At 43.3% G+C, this 18,163-nt stretch overlaps 1 protein-coding gene across 1 annotated transcript in view; it reads left to right on the top strand.

The window, feature by feature from the left end:
• The window catches only part of LOC128064064 (uncharacterized), a 425,534-nt gene that overhangs the window by 225,253 nt on the left and 182,118 nt on the right, over positions 1–18,163 (top strand).

The raw sequence follows: 18,163 nt of genomic DNA, 5'->3' as shown, positions 1-18,163 counted from the left end.
AGGCCATTGAATTTTAGACATTCTTAGAACCTCCCACATACAGGACAGTCAAGTCCCATCCCGCTTCTCTGCCTACCATCTCACCTGCTACCTTTCATTCAAAGTATATGTACATATTCTTCTACTAGGAACAGAGTACCAATTAATGAAAAAGAAGGTGATACTATTTACAATAGCCAAGACATGGAAACAACCTAAATGCTCATCCACAGATGAATGGATACAGAAAATGTGGTAAATATGAGTATTACTCAGGCATAAAAAAGAACGAAATAATGCCATTTGTAGAAATATGAATGGACCTAGAGATACTCATACAAGTGAAGTAAGTCAGAAAGACAAATATCTTATGATTTCACTTATATGTGGAATCTAAAATATGACATAAGTGAACTTATCTATGAAACAGACTCACAGACATAGAGAACAGATTGTGGTTGCCAAGGGTGACGAGGGGTGAGGGAGGGATGAAGTGAGAGATTGGAGTTAGCAGATGCAAACTATTATATATAAAATGGATAAACAACAAGGTCCTACTGTATGGTACAGGAAACTATATTCAATATCCTGTTACAAATCGAATGGAAAGGAATATGAAAAAAGAATACATATAAATTTATATAACTGAAACATTCTACTGTATACAAGACATTAACCTTCATGTAAAAATTAACACTTCGGAAGTATTTTGTGAATCAGCACTGTGCTAGAAATTCTAGCAAAGAATTAACTAATCCTTACCTCAATGCCTGAAAATGGACCGCTGCAGAGTTTTCCCAATCTCCTAGTTTGCTGAGGACAAACTGAGGCCCCCAAAGAGAAAAGAATTCAACCGTGCTTTTGCTGTCTGTCCAGAGCCGCTCAGATATGTGGACACTGGGCAAAACCGCTGGAGACAGAGCGTTACCTGGATGAAGAGAGAAGAGACCACTGACCAGAATGCCTTCTGCTGGCCTTTATACTGTCTTAGGACCGCCCCCCCCTTGGCCACGCCCTCCCAATATCCCCATCTCCTTCACCTAATCACGTGACAAGGCCCCGCCAACCTAACCTGATTGGATAGAATGTTGTATTGCGTTTTTATCATTCTTTTACACTCCCACTTTATTTCGAAGTATAAACCTGAAAAAAATAGTCGAATTTGGTCTTTGCCATTCCCTATGACTTTAGAAAGATACATGTATAACTACTTCATTTAAACAATATAGTGAAAACATTAGTCCCTCAGTGCTCGCGGACTCTTCTGACCCATGGACTGTAGCCAGTGAGGCTCCTCTGTCCATGGGTTTCTCCAGGGGAGAATACTGGAGTGGGTTGCCAATTCCTCCTTCAGGGGATCTTCCCAACCCGGGGATCAAACCCATGTCTCCTGCATTGCAGGTGTATTCTTTACCCTTGAATTTCCTGGGAAGCCTCCTCACTCAGGGAACTACTTTGAAAGGATAGAATGGGTTGACTAAAAAATCAATAGGATCTAATGGAAATACAAATAGATTGCAGTGGGAATATATCCTATTCCACAAGCTGTCATAAGAAGTAAATAAAATTTACCATAATGGATTATAGTAAGAAAAAGAAAAGACAGTTCTGCCAGGAACAGGAAAGAAAGGGTCAGCACACGGTATATCTGATCATGGGACTGGGATATTTGATGGTCTAGAATAAAGTGCTTTTCTCTTCATATTTTCCATGACCAATTTCAAGTACTGAAGAAGCACTTCCCAAACACAAATTAAGTTAGAATAACTCATCTCTGGGACTTCCTGGCAGTCCAGTGGTTAAAACTCTGCGCTTCCATGGGAGGAGGCCAAAAAATAAAAATATAAAATAAAATTTCTAAAAAGAAAATGTAACTCTGGTTTCCACATAGCTCTTACAGGTTTATGATCAGGGTCCTAAATTTCAACCAGCTACAAATTTGTTCTGCTAAACACACTGGGATAAAAATAAATGAGTAACTCAGTACTTTATATTTTTATTTTTTGGCCGTCTGCCATGGAAGTGCAGCGTCTTAACCATTGGACCTCCTGGCCACACCCTCAGGTAACTCCATCATCCTAATCTAATCACATGGTAACAGAGCCCCGCCCACCCCCCCTGATTGGATGGAATGTTCTAGTGGTTGTTAACCATTCTGTCACACTCCAAATTATATCCAGTGTGTAGAAATGAAGAAATATAATATAATTTGGTCTTTGGCATTCCATATGATCTTAGACAGACATATGACTGTACAACTTTGCAATTATATACTATGTTTAAAATATTTAAGCCTATGCTGCCAGTGGGAGAGGATATGCATAAGTTGGGGAGGGGGGGTACATAGAAATATTTGAGCTTTCTGCTCATTTTTGCTGTGAGCTAAAAACTGCAATAAAAATAGACCCTGTTTAAAAAAAAAAAAAAAAACCTCATGCATTAAAAATATTCAGGGTCCTGAATTTAAATCAGCTGCAAACTAATTTTCCTGAGTACACCAGGATAGAGAGAAGTTAACAACTCACAATTTTTTAAAGCCCTTGCTCAAAGACAACAGGGCTCCATAACTGATAATCCAACCGCTCACCACCACCCCCACCCTCCCCCACCCCCGCCACACACACACAAATCAGTCTCCGAGTAACCATTATCCTCACCTCAACACTCAAATTGGTCCTCAGTAGATTTGTCCCACTCAGCAATTTCTCTGAGGGATTCCTTGAGTTCTCAAGGAGAAATCAGAACTAAGCTGTGTCCTTGCCCTCTGTCCTGAGCTGATTAAATACGTGGACATTGCACAAAACCACTGGAGACAGAATGTTCACCAAGATGACTGGGGAAGCAACTGCAGACTAGAATTCCTTCTTCTGCTGATCTTTATACTGTCTCAGGACCCACTGGCTATGCCCTTCAGATAATTCCATCATCCTAACCTAATCACCGATCCCATCCCCCTGATTGGATGGAATGTTTTATAGGTGTTTACCATTACTTCATACGTTCCACTTTTTTCTCAAATGTATACATCTGAAACAACGTGCTACAATTAGGTTTTGCCAATTTGTATAATATTTAAAACCATAGGTTCCCTGGTGGCACTAGTGGTACAGAACCTGACTGCCAATGCTGGAGACCTAAGAGCCGAGGGTTCGATCCCTGGGTCGCGAAGATTCCAGGGAACAGGAAATGGCTGCCGCTGCTGCTAAGTCGCTTCAGTCGTGTCTGGCAATACAACCACAAATAAGGCTCCTAATCTCACGAGAAGAAGGCATAATCCAATCAGCCAATAGGAACAAGCCACGCCCCCTGAAGTTCTAATAAAAGGCCAGTTCATCCCTCCAGTGGACACGTCTCACTCTGAACCTTTCTGAGAGCAGGCTCTTCGTTTGGAGCTCCTGATGGAATCCGGCTCAGAAGACCGGTACCCCCACAGCCCTTCCATGGAACAACCCACTGACCAGACCCCCTCTCAACAGGACTCCTTTGAAGAAAAGAGCTCTGATGTGGAGGAGAAACTCTCTGAAGGGAAAGGCGAAATAGTCTCTTCTCAACTCCAACAGAACTCCGTGGAAGAAAGGGGCTCAGATGGGGAGGAGAAACGATCTGAAGATAAAGGCAAGACCTTCTCTTTCCACTTAGCCACGTCCAGAGGCCAGATAGGAACCTGAGCTGTTGGTCTGGGGTGGAAAGAAGGAGTGGAATCAGGGACATCTAATTTGTGGGTATTTTATTTGGAGATTGGTGATAGGAGCCGAACCTCAGTCCTATGAGGGCTCTGAGTACTGTGGCGATGATCCCCCAGAACCGTATGGCTCCAGTTCGCATAGGATGCGTCTGCAGGGCCTCAGCTGAGAGACTTGCCCAGAAATACGGGTGAGGGATGGACTAAACACTAAAGCGTCCCTCAAGGAGGGCAGTCATTTCATTCCCTCTTTTTTCCAGGATCGGAGCCCGAGATGGATGAGAAAGAGAATTTGAAGGAAAATGAGACCCAACACAGAAAGAGACACACTGCTCCTTCAGGTAAGACTTCATTTTTCTGGAGAAGAGGAACAGAACAGGGGGTACCCCAGTCTCCCTGGGCAGGGAACTAGGTGAGCTTTGGCTGCCAGGCCTTGCCCATCCTGAACTCTAGGACGCCTAGCAGGCAAACCAGCATTTGTTGCGATCTTGGCTTCCTGTGTGTCGGGGATCAGCTAGGTTGTCAAGGCACGGGTGGCAAGCAGTCACTCAAAACTCTCACCTGATCCACAGATTCAGAACGCGGTTCCAGTTCCGAGAGTTCCAGAAAGCGGAAGATGGATTCCAGGGACCGCACCTGCGATAGAACAGGTAGGATCTTGCTTTTGGGTCTCGAGGTGTGTGAAGAGAAAACAGGTGACCTGTCCAGTGCGTGGTTGTCCAACGGCTGAAGGCGTTTAGAAACTCTGGGGTCCCTGGAGCATTTGAGCGCCCAAGATGGGCACAGCATCACCTCCTTCTAGAGCTGAGGGTGTGGCGCAGGAGAGGTGGGGTGTACCTGAAGGCGTGTGGTGAGATCCCTGGGATAGGGGGTCCTTGGGAATTGATGTGGCAGGTCTCTCACCCGTATGCTTTGTCCGTAGGGGCCTCTCCAGATGAACCCAGTGTGACTTCGGAAAACAAGAAACGGAAGGTGCTTGAGTCTGGCCGCAGCAGCTCCAGCGAAAAGACCCGGGCTCCTCGCTCCAGAAGACCCTGCTCAGGGCGCAGCCAGCAGCCCAGATCCAGGTCCCCCGAAGACCAGGTGCCTCCACTCCGAAAAAGCCTCGTGACCTCCCTGCGCTATATGTCCGAGGCCATTTATCAGAGCATAGTCCACATGCACAAGCAGCCGGAATATTCCCCGCAGTGCTGGCAGCGGCTGGCCCAGCTCCGGGGCCCTCTGTGGGCCGCAGCGCAGACCACGTACGCCTTGGCCAACCAGGCGGCCTATGCCTTCCCCGCCGAGGGCTGGCTCTCTCCGGCCCCAGCGCAGGGTACTCCGGGGCTAACCAAGGATGGAGAAAAAGGGCCAAGCTCCGAGGCCAGTCCACCTCTTCCCTAGACGTCAGAGAGTCGGAAGAAGCTTGATTTGAGCCAGGGGGACCCAAGCCTGCTCAGCAGAGACCACAGCTCTGACAGTGAGAGCCAAGCCTTGAAACCCCCTAGATTCTCCAAAATGACCGGCAGGGCCGATTGTTCGTCACAAACCCGGGGTGGTGACAGGAAAGGAACTTGAGAAATGGACTCAGAATGGTGAAATCTGGGTTTCCTTGAGGACTCAGATTACAGAGTTTAAAATTCATGCTAGACAATGCATGCACTTTGAGTATCTTGGAAAAACCAAGTTGGTGTATTAATAACCACCACCCTTCCCGCCTACCTACTCGCCCCTCTCCCCCTGCTCCCCCACCCTACCCCGCTGACTCCCAGGCCCCTTGCCTCTCTGGGGGGCTAAAGCTGAGGTGCATGTACCACACTGGCAGTCTTTTATGAGAGCAAATATCAGGATGTAATTCACATGTATTTGTACACTTTGAAGTGTAGAACTGAAAACATATTCATACCCTTTTTTTTTTTTGTCTGAAAAGCACTAGATCTTTCCTCATTCACCTCCAGGCCATGGAGGCAGATATTCACAAAGCTTTAATAAGAATCTGTCTTGGGAAATGTTTATAGTTTTCAGGTTGATGAAAGATGGTAATGCCACCACATTTTTGTTTAATTTAGATAAAACCTAAGTCAAGATATATGAAAAGGTTTCTTGACCTTGTGTATTTTTTATTATGTACCTACTTTTGGATTTCTCCTACTTCATAGATTTCAATTTGCCATGGTTTCATAAAGGATATTAAATCTCATATATATATTGTTGTTGGCTTTATATATTATTGTATTTAATTCTGTATAGTTTTGATTTGCATTTTACACTGGGATCATATAGTCTCAGCATATAAATGTATATAATTTTTATGTAACAAAAATGAAATTAAAGTTTCAGAAATCTATTTTAGCCTTTGTCGTCTTATTTCCATATCACTTAGTGACAAAGTAAACAGTAATGTTTTGGGAGAAGGAAATGGCAACCTACTCAAGTATTCTTGCCTGGGAAATCCCATGGACAGAGAAGCCTGGGGACTGCAAGAGTCAGATACAACTTAGCAACTAAACCACCACCATGGTGATGGAAGTTAACTAAGTATAATGGTAATAAAAAAAATAGTAACACAGAGACACGCACACACATTCACAGAGCTCAAATATATCCACATTGTTAGGCAACAGAGCTCTAGAACTTTCTTCACCTTGAAAAATTGAAACTCTGTACCCATTAAATTACTCTCTGGGTCTCCCTCCCCTCACTCCCCAGTAACTACCATCCTACTATTTCTGTAACTATGAATTTGACCACTATAGATATTTCAGTAAGTGAAATCATATGATACTTGTGTTATTGTGACTGGCATAGTTTGCTCAGCATAATGTCCTCAAGGTGCATCCATTCTGTAGCATGTGACAAGATTTCCTTTCTTTCTAAGGCTGAATACTATCCGTTTGTATGTTTCTGTCACTGAGCATAATGCCTTTGGTATTCAGTCATGTTTTTGCACAGAGTAAGAGTTTATTATTTTTCATTGCTGACTGCCATTCAGTTTTACAGATTGACTGGTGGTCGTTTATCTATCCATCATTTGTTGGACATTTAGGTTCCTTACAGTTTGGGGGCATGCATGTGCGCTAAGTCACTTCAGCCGAGTCCCACTCTTTGTGACCCCATGGTCTGTAGCCTGCCAGGCTCCTCTGTCCATGGGATTCTCCAGGCAAGAACCCTGGAATGGTTTGCCCTGCTCTCTTCCAGGGGATCTCCCTAAGCCAGGGATCAAACCCGCATCTCTTGCCTCTCCTGCATTGGCAAGCAGGTTCTTTACCACCAGGGAAGCCCTCTGTTTTAGAGACAACATAATTCTATAAACATGCCACATAGGTCTGTTTTTGGTGATGTAAAATGTTTTATTTTCATGGGTAATATTTGAGATATTCTGCAAACTGTACCATTTATAGCATTCGTTCTTTAGATTAAAATTTTAGATTCCATCTGAAATGAGGCCACAGTTTCACAAGCCATGGAGTGTTCACAAAACAAACCTTTTGAGCACTACCAATATACCACGAAACCCAAAATTTTCATGAAAGTTGCATCAGTAAACATCTGTCAAAACAGGAGAACAGAGATGCTACTGAATTAGTCCCACGTGAACACATGGATGCTTTATCTGTTCCCTCTCCTGATGTGATGATCCTAGAAGAGACAGAATCCATTCATAAATTTTAGGAAAATTTATTCTGCTTCCAAGCATTTACCCAGATAGCCTAGGTTAACTGTAGAGTTGTCAGAATGGCTCTGGGGCAGTGTGGAGGGCAGCTGTGAAAATTTCATCGTATCACTGTCACCCTGATCTAGATCAGGCTCTTGGAGTCAGTCACCCTGCAATAAACTGATTCATTGATTACATAAAGATCCTTACCTCCCTGCTTTGGTTTCAAAATGCCTTCTTGTTTCATTGGGCTTTTCATTCCCTCTGACATCCAGTATAATGCAATCACATGAGATCTAATCATGGGCGTCCATGGGAATTGATCTGGCAGGTCTCATCCACAAGACTGGAAGATAAATTTATTTCCTGTTTACTTTGCATTTTCATTTAATCACATATGTATCTGATACATAACTATAACTTGATCTTTGTCTTTCCCAGCATTGTTATAAATTCTAACACATACATACATACTTTTAACACTAAATATTATTTTCTGTGAGTGAAAAATGTTTATAAACATGTCTTTATGCTATCTAATTTTGTATCATGAGTTTTCTCCCAATTGTTTTTGAGAAGATTTTCTTCTTACATATGTACCTCTAGTTCATTGAGCTTCACCACTGTGTAATATTCCAATTCTCTCATAACCTGGTTGGTTTTTCTGGGGTCTAAGCTCCTATTCCAAAATTTTGTATGGAACCCCGACTCAAAGTTACCTTATTAACATAATAACAAAAACAAGTCTGTCATTCAGGAAACTCCAATCGTGTTTTTTATTTTTAATTGAAGGGTAGTTGATTTACAATGTTGTATCAGTTTCTGCTGTTCAGCAAAGTGTTCAGTTAGTGGAAATTCCAAAGGTTTTTGGAGTTTTGCCCCAGAGCCTTGGACAAAGGAGATATGTTTGTTCTCAACTGATAAATCATTCAGAAATATGCTAAAGTGCATAAGAAAAGTTCAGTTCAGTTCAGTCGCTCAGTCGTGTCCGACTCTTTGCGACCCCATGAATCGCAGCACGCCAGGCCTCCCTGTTCATCACCATCTCCCAGAGTTCACTCAGACTCACGTCCATCGAGTCTGTGATACTATCCAGCCATCTCATCCTCAGTCGTCCCCTTCTCCTCCTGCCCTCAATCCCTCCCAGCATCAGAGTCTTTTCCAATGAGTCAACTCTTCTCATGAGCTAAAGTTAATAAGCAGCAGAACTACAGTGAAGATAACATTAATAGTTGATATTTGGGAAGTGGAAATTTCTATCAAAATGGTCTTATTCTTCAAATCCACTAGCCTGATACAGGTAAAAGAAAAAAAAATTTATACTGCATATATATACATATACATATATATAGTTGAATTCCTTCCTAAAGCTTCTTTCTCAAGCGCCTGACTGTAGCCTACTCCTTGCGCACAATCTCCAAAGGCGTCCCTTGGATAATGACATATTTAGGGTTGAAGTTTCTGATGCCTCCAAGTGAATGGGAAACGGAAGTTTAAATTATGCTCTGGAGGGAAAGTGACGTGAAAGTCGTTCAGTTCTGTTCGACTCTTTTCCACTTCATGGACTATACAGTCCATGGAATTCTCCAGGCCAGAATACTGGAGTGGGTAGCCTTTCCCTTCTCCAGGGGATCTTCCCAACCCAGGGATTGAACCCAGGTCTCCTACATTGCAGGTGGATTCTTTACCAGCTGAGCCACAAAGGAAGCCCAGGAGGAAAGTGAGCATAAAATTGCACATTCCCCACATGCACAATTCTGCATTTCCTGTCACACTACCAGTGTCCATCACCTGCTCTAAAACTCGAGCTTTTGGTTAAGTAAATAAAAAGCTGTGGGACTTCCTTGGTGGTCCAGCGGTTAAGAATCTGCCTTCCAATGCAGGGGACAAGGGTTCAATCCCTGATCAGGAAGGATTCCACATGCCACAGGGCAGCTAAGCCCCTGCACCACCACTACTGAAGCCAGAAAGGTCTAGATCTCAGGCTTGGCAACAACAGAAGCCACTGCAAGAAGAAGCCCACACAAGGAAACTACAGAAAAGCCCAAGGAGCAAGGAAGACAGTCAAAAATAGTGGCTCAGAGGGTAAAGAGTCTGCCTGCAATGCAGGCCGCCCGGGTTCGATCCCCGGGTCCGGAAGATCCCCTGGAGAAGGAAATGGCAACCCACTCCAGTATCCTTGCCTGGAGAATCCCCATGGACAGCGGAACCTGGCCGGCTACAGTCCTTGGGATCGCAAAGAGTCGGAGACGACTGAGCAACTTCACTTTCACGTTCAAAAATGTGTGACCGCCTGAGGTCTCAAGTTCCGGGATCCAACCCCGCCCACAGCGCCAAGCCCCGCCCAGGTCCAGGGCTCCTGCATCCTCGCCGCTCAGAGGATCCAGTTTCTTCCTCTGCTGGCCCTTTCCACGTAAGTGGGTGCGGGGGTGGGGGGGAGTGAAAGCATTAGTCGCTCAGTAGTGTCCGACTCTGTGCGACCCCACGGACTGCAGCCCACCACGTTTCTCTGTCCACGTTTCTCAACTTTCAGCTTCTAATAGAAGTGGCCTGCGCATCTCTAATTCTGCACCGAGGCCTGGCTTCAAAGGACAGCAGACAAGCGCGGAGAATCCAAAGTAGAGAAACCTGTCCAGAGGGAAGAGGAGCAGACCAGAAGCTCCCAGGGGCCGGTCCGAGGACCACAGGCGGAGGCCCCTCCATCCACCCGAAAGCCACGGTCCCGCCCCAGTGAGCACGCGCAGTTCCCTGAAGAGCCGGAAGTGATTTCCGCGGAACAACGGGTACACTCGGAAGAGAAAGCCTTGGTTTCTTTGGTGACCGCGCTATGCGTTCTTCTAGCATCGCGGCCCCCGACCGGGGTTTCGGAGCGGCTCCCAGTAAGTTAAAACCCCTGAACGCGGCCGTCGCTCTCGCTCTGAGTCCTCTCATTTCGCCTGTTGCGGCGTCCCCTGAAGACTCGGTCCCGGCAGTCTGGGCCCGGTTCCTGTTAAAATCGCTCTGAGGCAGGCATCGGCCCCAACTTTCTGCCTTCGGTCCGTATAGACGCTGACCTCCTGCAGCTCTGTTTTCTTGCTCTGACTCCCTTTCTCAAACTTCTAGCCGACGCCCGGCTCCCCTGCCCGACCTCACCCTCCTCGGCCCGATTTCGTTCTGACACGTCCTCACTCCTGGAGGATGGCTCATCCTTGACCTCCCTCTAAGGAGAGCGGAAAGGGAATACTGAGGCAGAAGTTTCTGCAACCAGTGAGGCATCAGAAATACTGTGCAGCAAGAACGTCAGGTATTACAACAGGGCGAGGCCAGTCTGTGGGAGGAGGAATAGAAAGAGAAGGAAACAAAAAGATGCATAGAAAAGAGAGGAAGAAACGCAGAAATGGGCAAAGGAGAAGAGAAAAACAGAAGGATCCGGGGAGATATACAGAGAAAAAAAAAACATAGTGGTAGAGAAAGCGGGGGGTACCCAAACCTAGGTGAGTATTGAGTAGATTGGGTATGGACTGTTAAGTTCTGAAGTAGTGAATTTGTGGCTCTACAACCTAATTTTTATAAAATTTGTTGACTTGTCTACATTATGCAGAAGAGATGAGAGTTGCAAAACCAGGTGTTGGAATCAGATGATAATTCTATTTGCAGTCCCTATTCAACCTGAAGGTAGAGGCTTAACTCAGTCACTTCTAGGTCTTCCTCCTAGAAATGGAGGACAAATTTCTTTCACCACCTGGTGCTCTTTTTTTAATGACTATTTTTAAAATTAACTTATTTATTTTTGTTTTTGGCTGTGCTGGGTCTTCCTTGCTTGCAAGGGCTTTCTAGTTTTGGCAAGCAGGGGCTACTCTTACTCATGGAGCACTGGACTTCTCATTGCAGTGGCTTTTCTTGTTGCAGAGCACAGGCTTTAGAGCTTGCGGGCTTCAGTTGCAGCACAGGGTTTCAGTAGTTGTGCGCACCAGCTTAGGTGCCCTGAGACATGTGGGATCCTCCTGGACCATAGATTAAACCCGTATCCCCAGCACTGGCTGGCAGACTCCCAAACACTAGGCCACCAGGGAAGCCCGCTAAAATGGCCATTGTTAATGGTACTGCTTTCCTCCCCTTTAAATTTACAGATTATTTTCCCTCTTAATTTGATTGTTCACATTATGAGGTTTATGTGCTTTATATTCTAACTTGGAGCTCTTCTTTGATGTCTGGTAAATAACTTTACAGTATTTCACTAGGTCTGTGGTTATGGATGTTGATAATATTTTAAAACTCAAAACCTAGATTCACCAGTTACTTTGGTATTTAACAACTTTATTCTTCCCTTGAAAGATCTGCTAAGTTAGTGAGCTCTGAGCTGAAGTCTCCAGCTAAGAATTGAATAGATGTTCCTCGCTCGTCCCCTTCATCCTTTTTCTGCAGATGTTGAAGGGTGGGCTGGATGGATGTGGCTTGCATTTTTTGTCCTGTTTTTTTCTACAGTAGAGGAATTAAATGTTTGTCTTTCATTAAACCCTGAAAAAGAAGTCTCTCTTGCTCAGAAATAAATAAGGTAATCTGCAAATAGGACAAACTCTTTCAACATAAACCTATACAGGCTGCCACTTACACTCAGTTCTGCTCACTCAACTGAGACTTCTTCAAAGTAACTGGGTAAATCCCTTCCCCTGTGAGATGCATGCACCACCTGTAACATGGAGAAGTAAAGTAGACCCGGTTTTCTGAGTCTGAGCAAATGAGATCCTCTGAGAGAAGTAATTTACAAAGTTGGTCTTGTTTTTGCATCTGGTGATTTTCTGGGATAAGTGGCCAGTTACAATGAGAATTTGAAATGTGCTGCAGTCCTCCAATAGTTATGAAAAACTTAAGGGCAGAGGGCATAGGACCAGGGATAAAGACATAACTTTTCCCTTAGCTTGTGTCTCTGTATCATAACATGAAGTCTTTTTCTTAAGACTTATTGTGATCATTTCATAATGTTCGAAAATGTCAAATCACTCTGTAGTATACTCAAAACTAACATAGTGTTGTACATCAATTATATTTCAACAAAATAGAAAAAAAAAGTTAAAGTGACTTTGTTGTTGTTCAGCTGCTCAGTCGTGTCTGACTGTGCGACCCCAAGGACGGTAGCCCACCAGGCTCCTCTGTCCATGGGATTCTCCAGGCAAGAATGCTGGAATGGGATGCCATTTCCTTCTCCAGGGGATCTTCCTGACCCAGGGATTGAACCTGGGTCTCCTGTATTGCAGGCAGATTCTTTACTGCCTTGAGTCACCAAGGAAACCCAGATCGTTGGATGGATGAGCATCTTATCCTGTATCAGCCAGTCCTTGGATGCTGGCTGCCCAGGGAGGAGCCAGGAACTGGGGGGAGACAGTTTCCTTTGGCTGAATGTCATATGGACAAAGGACGGTGCAGTTGCAGCAGAGTGGGGGTTCCAGCAGGAGAAAGGGTTGAAGAAAGGGGTGAAAACTCACATATTGGTCTCCTGATAGGAGTTCTGTATCTCCGATCCCTCCAGTCACTGGGAACCTTCTTTCCCCCAGAGGAAGTTTCTTTCTGTGTGGATACTTGTGGCAGGGGAGGGAGGTTTGTTGATTCCAAACATTAAAAGATGTGGGGTTTTTTTGTCACACAGAATAATCTTACCTGAGAAAGAAGCTCAGAGGAAGAGGAAAGAAAGGAGAAGGGATGGCCATTTCCCAGGTAAAAGTCATATTCTTTGTTGATCTGTTAACTCTTTCCTAAAATGACATGAATTGGACTTGTTAAACTTCTCTATGAAGTTTCCTGCCTAAAATATTTAATCACAAACAGGGCCTTCCCTGAATCTCCTCTCATTTCCCTGTAGATTTCCTCTTCAGTGTGACTTAGTGACCTGGCATTTGGGAAGATGGTCCTTTTAGGTGATCCTCCTGTGAAAGGTTTTGTACTCAGATGTAGATTAGAGGTAGGAGTAGGCTCTGTGGTGTCAGTGAGGTAGGGCACTAAGGATTGTTCAGAGAACCCTTCTGCAAGCCCTTTCAGCTCCATATAAACCAGGGTCAAAGAGACTACATATGATAAGTGATGTTCCAATGCTCAACAATACCTGAAGAAGTCTGAAAGGAAGACTTATATGGGGAAACATGCTTTTGAATGCATTTGAAGTTGAGTGAATCATTGTGTTTCTGACTCTGAAATATCAGTACTTGAAAATGGGAAGTTCCCAAATGGAAACAGGATGTAGAAGAGAGTGCTTTAGTACATGTGCTATGCTAAGTCGCTTCAGTTGTGTCCAACTCTTTGCGACCCCATGGACTGTAGCTGCCAGGCTCCTCTGTCCATGTCTTCCAGGCAAGAATACCAGAGTGGGTTGCCATTTCCTTCTCCAGGGGATCTTCCCGATCCAGGGATTGAACCTGAGTCTCTTATGTCTCCTGCATTGGCAGGTGGATTCTTTACCACTAGTGCCACTGGGAAGTCATGTTTTAGTACATAATTAGTTGTAAAAAATGCAATGAACTTAATTGCCTAACAGGAAAAGCTCTGTATCTCATTCATACCACATTCATGGCTGAAAGACCCAGGTATTCCGGTAGGGACTCTCATGTAGCAGGTGTTTTCGATTAAAATGGTTCTAATTCAGCCAAGACATAGGAGCAGAACCTTCTGCCATCAGAAAGCCTGGAGCCATGATCTGATTCTACCATTATAGTTATTCAGTGTTGTATATTGATAAAAAAGAATGCTAACCATCATCTGAGCCTTCAGCATGTTTCAGCCTTCAGTTATGTTTTAGTCATAACATCAGAGGTCACAGGTCACCACAACAAATAGTGTTATTTTTTTTTGTATTAAACATCTCATGTATATACACTTGTGATTCAACTCCACGTAGTGATGCAGATTAGAAGCTTTAAGTAAAACGTCCCTTTCTCTGTCACGTCTTCCAGCATTGCTTAATGTCTCCATCAGGAACAACTCTTTGTTCTCAACCCAAATCTTAATAAAAATGCATCTTATATTGTCATGTGATTTTAGAAAATATTTTTCAGTAAATTTTTTCTTATGGTATTTATTCTACAGGTTTAAATTTTCACAAGCCATACGTGTTGGAGTTATTTTCACTTTAGAAAACATAGAGGTGATTTTCCTTTTAACATCCTCATTGGATCATTCTCTTCATGAAGACACAAGGGTTTCACATTTGTTACTGTTATAAAAGATTTCACAGTGGCTGCTTTTGAGCAGGCTAGCTTCAGTACAGATGCCTAAGGATTTCTCCAGATTGAGCAGCTTAAGCATGTTATTGTTGTTGTAGTTGTTTCGTCACTAAGTTGTGTTCAACTGTTTTGCGATTCGGTGGCCTGTAGCCTGCCAGGCTTCTCTATCCATGGGATTCTCCAGGCAAGAATACTGGAGCAGGTTGCCATTTCCTTCACCAGAGCTTAAGCATGATTACTGCATTAATGATGATGTTTCTAAGGAAGAACAGAATTTGCAAGTTCTAAGTAAAGATTTTAAATCAACCATCTTAAACATCCTTAAAGAGCTACGGGGAGCCATGGACAAAGAACTAAAGGAAAGTGGGAGAATTGTGTTTAAACAAATAGAAAATATTAATAAAGGGTTTTCCTTGGTGGTCCAGTGGTTAAGAGTCTGCACTTCCCTGTAGTGGGCACAGGTTCAGTCCCTGGTTGGGGAACTAAAATTTAAGATCCCACATACCACAAGGTACAGGCAAAAAAAAAAGTTTAAAATAGGTATTCGCACACATACTTGTACATGAAAGTTCCAGCAGAACTGTTAAAATTAGGAAAGAAGTGGTAAAAACTAAATGGCCATCAGGGGATGAGTGGATATGTAAAACGTGTTGTAGTCATAAATTAAATATTATTCAGCCCTGAAAAAGGAATACTTTAGGAATGTAGTACTGATACCATATTACGGATAAATTGAAAAAACCACTGTAAGTGGAAGAAGCCACACAGAAAAGCTCACATTTCGTACCATTGCATTTATATGAAAATATCACAAGTAGGTAAATGCATAATTGACAGTAAGCATTATGATATACAGGGATGGGGGCCAAAGAGGAACGGGAAGAGATTGTTAAATGGGTAAATTTCCTTTAACAATGATAAAATGTTTTTGAACTAGATAGGCAAGTGTTTGTTCAACATTGTGAGGGTACGAAGTGCCACTCACTGAATGGTACCTTAAAATAGCTACCTTTATGTTACATGAATTTCACCTCAGTTTAAAAAAATTTAAGAAAAGTAACTTGCTCAAAATTATCTTACAAATCGGTCAGGACATTCGCTCCAGCCAAGTCAATCCTTACACATTTGTTTCTGTAATTTTGTCAGACTTGGAGCTTGCTCCTTGTCCACTTGGCGAAATGTGCTTTCCTTTCAGGGACTATTTACATTCAAGGATGTGGCCATCAAATTTTCTCAGGAGGAGTGGGAATGCCTGGCCCCTTCTCAGAGGGCCCTCTACAGGGACGTGATGCTGGAGACCTACAGGAACCTGGTCTCCCTGGGTGATGATAACTTCTCTCCGGAAGTTGGTAACTAGTTCTGTGTATCTTTTGAGTTTTCCCTTCTGAGTCTCAAACTTGGGATCCCCTGGCATGCTTGTTAAAGTTTCAAATCCCTGTTCTTAAGAGAGTGATTGAAGCTGTTTGGATTCAGAATGAAAAGGCTTCATGACATGGCTTAGCACTCTATAACTTCTCATTTCTTCAGAAGTTGGGCATTCGTGCTTGATCAGTGGTGGTTGCAGAATATTAGTAGTCAGAAAGCGTTACAGCACATTTTTTAAAAACATCTCATTCTGTGCTTCCACTCTTGTGTTTTTGATTCAGTAGTTCTTAAAAGTTAATTAGATAATCTGCACGCCGTGCTGTGGTGTGCTTAGTGGCTCAGTTGTGTCTGACTCTTTGCGACCCCATGGGATTTTCCAGGCAAGAATAATGAAGTGGGTTGCTATCCCCTCCAGGGGATCTCCCCAACCCAGGGATCAAATCCAGGTCTCCCACATTGCGGGCAGATTCTTTACCATCTGAGCCACCAGGGAAGCCCATGAATACCGGAGTGGGTAGCCTATCCCTTCTGCAGTGGATTTTCCTGACCCTACTTAATCTAAAACTTCAGGAGGCAGTCAGTTGACTAATTTTTATGATGCATTTCTAGACCCATCTATAATTTTCTTTCTTAGCTGAACAAAGAGTGGGCATGTGTTCTGTAATAGCCTAGCATGTCGTGTCCCATTTTACTTTATGAACTGAAATCTCTTATAAGCTGAATGTTATCTTCATCTTAGAGCAAGGGAAAGAGCCCTGGACTTTGGAGGCAAAGTGAAAATCGGGGAAAATCAGACAAGTATGAATAGATTGAGATGTGAATACAGATAGGAGCTCAAGTGGGCACAGAGTAAACTGCTCCATTAAATATTGCTTGGGAAATTCTTCTTAAGTGGGAATTATCTGTAGAAAAATAATAGTTTGTTTCTTAGCGGATCTCAAAGGAGATCCATCCCATACACTCAAACTTGGTCAAATATAAAGTTTAAACTCCATTCCACCATGATGCTGTGGCTCATTCAGAGCTGAGGAAGGGCTTTGTTGTGACCTACAGCATTCTATTTTCTGTGTTATAATGGACACCGCTGACCATTTCGATGCTTTGGTTTGAGAGGGACTGAGATGGCTCTCTCAGGAGTCATCTTTTCCCTTGATCTCTCTTGGTTTTCAGTTAATACATATCAAGCTCTCTGTTGTCCTGACCCTAGGACTGTTTCGTTCATTCCCTTTCACATTTTATATCCTTGAGAGAACTTCTCAGAAGATAGACGAACTTCAGTAATTCTCAAAATATATTTCACTTTTCCTATAATATATTCCTTCTGGAATATATATTCTTTCTTCTGTTTTTATGGAAGAATCCTTTAGACTGCCAGAAACTGTTATTTGGTATAAATGCGGTTATTTATTAACTTAACCTGCTAGATTTATCATGGATTGCATGCATGCATGCCTGCTAAGTTGCATCAGCTGTGTCTGACTCTTTGCAACTCTATGAACTGTAGCCCACCAGGCTCCTCTGCCAATGGGGTTCTCCAGGTACGCATACTGGAGTGAGTTGCCAAGCCCTCCTCCAGGGAATCTTCCTGACCCAGTGATCAAACCCACATCACTTATGTCTCCTGCATTGGCAGGTGGGTGCTTTACCACTAGTGCCACCTGGGAAACCCATTGTGATATATAGAGTTTTTAAAATATTTTTTTCTTATATTGCCACATGCTATTAAACACATTTTTGTATAATTATGTAATTCAATATATTTATTTTCCAGATTATCTTATAGGAATCCTTTCTGCTGGATTTGCAATTAACAAATTATCACCAAGAGAGAACACTAATTTAGGAGAATTATATGGAAATGAAAACCATGGCATCAAGGATTTTGACCTCAAGGAAGTCTGTGAAAATATGCAGAAGAGTGAGAGTGAGTGCGGATATGATGCAAGAAATGACAAAGAAGTGCTTTTGACCCATAAGAAAAATCTCAGTCAGAGAGAAAATCAGGATAATAAATCCTTAATTAATTTTCCTCAGAATGTTTCTGTAAGAAGTAATACATATGAATATTTCGTGCATGACAAGCAATTCATAAGAAGTTGGTTAACAATGAAAAATAACATGAGCATTGCTAGAAGCAAAGATATAAAGTGTTTGGACAGTAGAACTGGAGCAAGGCTGCAGGCACAGGTGGCTGAACTGCAGAGATTTCCAGCTGAGGAGAAAATGTATAGAGGCCCTCAAGTTGAGAAGTCAGTTAACAATGGTTCCTCAGTTTCCCCACTTTGTAGAATTCCTCCTACTGTGGAACCTCCT

The sequence above is a fragment of the Budorcas taxicolor genome, chromosome 18 (assembly GCF_023091745.1).
Source record: "Budorcas taxicolor isolate Tak-1 chromosome 18, Takin1.1, whole genome shotgun sequence".
NCBI classification, from domain to species: domain Eukaryota; kingdom Metazoa; phylum Chordata; class Mammalia; order Artiodactyla; family Bovidae; genus Budorcas; species Budorcas taxicolor.
This window is presented reverse-complemented; position numbering and strand designations above follow the sequence as displayed.